This window comes from Papio anubis, chromosome 13, assembly GCF_008728515.1.
Source record: "Papio anubis isolate 15944 chromosome 13, Panubis1.0, whole genome shotgun sequence".
NCBI lineage: Eukaryota > Metazoa > Chordata > Mammalia > Primates > Cercopithecidae > Papio > Papio anubis.
Window position 1 is genome coordinate 22,196,100 of NC_044988.1, and position 3,291 is coordinate 22,199,390.

Genomic DNA, 3,291 nt, shown 5'->3' on the forward strand with positions numbered 1-3,291 from the left:
TATTTTAGGTTTCTGACCTAGATAAAAGGACAGACGGTATTGTCACTAAGATAGAAAATGCTGAGTAAAGTCTGTGGGATATGATGAGGTTTCTCTTCAAATAACCCAATCAATCTTTTATTCTTTAATTCATAGTACCCCCCGCCTTTTTCCCTTTTTCCCCTTTTTTTCCTTTTTGCCTTTGTTAGATGCCCAGGCATGCCACAGCACCAGGTGTTATCAGCACCAGCTCACATTCCTTTCCTTATTTGGAAAGAGGACAAACTTTCTAGCTCATTGCAGACACTCCTTCCTCTTTCCTCTCTGCTTTCTTTTACGTGCCCACTCTATCTAAAAAAATCAAATGTTTAGCCAACCGGGATTCGTTTAGATTGTACGACCCGATCCCAGCCAATGGGGAAAGGGTACAGGGGCAGGACTTGTGTCAGGAATAAAGGCTCCTGTGCCCCTTTGTTCAGGTGTGCTCTCATGGCAACTGGCCAAGGAAGCATCCCTCTGCGCAGAAGTAAAATTGCTTTGCTAAGACTCCTTTGTTCAAGTGTTCTATTTCCTTAGGATTTTGAGCATTATTCCTAAAAAGTCTGAGCGTGGGAATGAGGGAAGATCCTGAGTTGGGTTTTGCACACATTGGATTTAGAATGCCTTGGGAAAGTTCAAGTGGAAAAGCCTGGGAGGCAGTGGGAGACATGGGTCTGGAGTCAAAAGGACAGAGTACTCAGGGATGGAAAGATAAATCTGGGAGTCATCTAGTGGTATCTAAAGCCGTGAACAAGCATGCTCTCTCCTAGAGAAAAGGAACCTGAGAAGAAACAAGAGTCAAAGGTGCAATTAGAGCTAGCCCAAGGGGGCAGGAACCTCCCGTGGGTGTGTTGTACTGGTGAACCTTGGCTAGCACATGTGTCACAGTGGGAAAAACATCCAAGATGATCCACTCATAGAAGCAGCTCAGGGACTCTGTCTCCATCATGACCCTGATATGTTGTTCACAATCCTCCAGCTGCAGGAGGCTTCACCAATGTGAAGCAGAGATCCACAAAATAACTCTACCCCTTCAGTATCCTCAAACCCAGGCCCATATGCCCACCCAAGTAGTCCCATGTGTTCTTGTACTGGCTGAACTATGCCTCCTTCCCAATCCCAAATTGGCAAGTTGAAGCCCTGACCCGGAGTACCTCAGAATGTGACTGTATTTGGAGAGAAGGCCTTATGGAGTTGATTACATTAAAATGAGGTGATTATCATGAGCCCTAATCCAACCTGACTGGTGGCCTTAAAAGAAAAAAAAAAAAAAAAATGGAACACACACTAAGACACCAGGGATGCAGAAGCACAGAGGAAGGACCAATGAGGACACCATGAGAGGGCAACCATCGCAAGCCCAGGAGAGAGCCCTCCGGAGCAGCCACCCCCTGATGTACCGTGATCTTGAACTTCCAGCCTCCAGAACTGTGAGAACATGGATTCCTGTTGTTTAAGCCACCCAGTCTATGGTATTTTGCCATGGTATCCCTAGCAAGTAAGCACATTCCTCAAGGCATTATGTCTCATTTTTAACTTTCTGTCATCTAAGCTAGACTTTTCTTTTTTCTGCTATACAAGATTATCTGGCTGAGCATTATGGCTAATGCCTGTAATCCCAGCACTTTGGGAGGCCGAGGTGGGCAGGTCACATGTGGTCAGGAGTTCGAGACCAGCCTGGCAAACATGGTGAAACCCTGTCTCTACTAAAAATACAAAAATTAGCCAGGTGTAGTGGCAGGGGCCTGTAATCCCAGTTACTCGGGAGGCTGAGCCAGGGACGCTTGAATCCAGGAGGCGGAGGTCGCACTGAGCAGAGATTGCGCCACTGCATTTCAGCCTGAGCGACAGAGTGAGACTCTGTCTCAAAAAAATCCATCTCTGGTTGTCTGGTGGTTAGGAAAAAATAATAATAAAAGCTTACCCACTAAGGATCACCAAGACACACCTGGGGTCAAAAAGAGGTTAGGTTTATCTGCTTCCTGCAGCAAGAAGAACACACGCCATGAGAACTGTGGCACATCTCAAACTAGGGCAGTTAGATACTTACAGGGTTTGGGGAACTGGGGTTTGCCATAGCATGGATTTAGGGCAGAAGATGATGAGGAGGGTCTGAGCAGTGATGAGTCAGAATCTGTCAGCTCGATGAGTTTTTGGAACAATCAGTGGTCTTATCTTTAAAGACACAAGTCATTGTACAGTTACTGTGAAATCAAGTTTGTGGTCTTATTTTGAACATAGGGCTTGGGATGAGCTGATGTTGAAAGGGTCATAGCTTGGATAGTTTGTCCTGCATGTCATGGTTTGGTACAGTTTGTCTGTTTTGCAAGTTATAGAACAGTTTTGCAAGTTGTAGTTTCTGTTTATTTCTCACCACTCAGACCTCTTTGTGCTTACCTCAGGGATCCCAGACATGACTTAAAGAGCTGACATGGATAAGCGAGCCCTGGATTGGTGAAGCGTGACTATGCTTTCTTTCTGGGTGACTCCAAACTTTCTTATCTGTTTACAAACCACCATGATCCTAAGATGTGAAAGAAGCATCTTGGCATCTGAAAAACTAAAGATTCCATACACTCAATTAAAGCAAATTTACTTTCTCATTTGACATCCAAACAATAAAATTACATTAACAATTTAGCTCAAAAGTCCAAATTGGGAGTCTAAAGTCAGGCAGACCTTGATTCAATTCACATCTTCCTGTCTTATTACTTGTCGGATTTTAGGCAAATTACTTAATACCTTTCGGATAGTTTCATCACCAGTAAAATGGAATATATAATACTGCCTCTCTAATAGGGTTATTGTGAGAATTAAATAAGTTAATGCACATTGTCTACTTACTTGTTACTATATTACAAATAGCCCTAAAACTTAGTGGCTTAAAACAGCAATTTTATTTTGCTCATGGTTTTGTGGGTCAGGGATCTGGTAAGGGTTTGGCTGAGCATTCATTTCTGCTCCATAAAGCATCAACTAAGTTGATTCCTTTGAGGCTGGGGATCCACTTCCAAGAACGCTGACTCCCATGACCGGCCAATTGATGCTGATGCTGACTGTCAGCTGGGAGATCACCCAGGCCTGGCAGTCAGAGCCCTCGGCTCCTCTCCAGTGCACCTTCCCACAAGGGCTGCTGAAGTTACCCGAAAGTCTGGCAACTGAGTTACAAGACACCTCAGTAGAAGCTGGAAGGCTTCTTTTAACAAAGCCTTCAGTCCCAGAGTGTCACTTCCACTGCATTCTACTAGTGACGCGTGTCACAAAAGCCAGGGA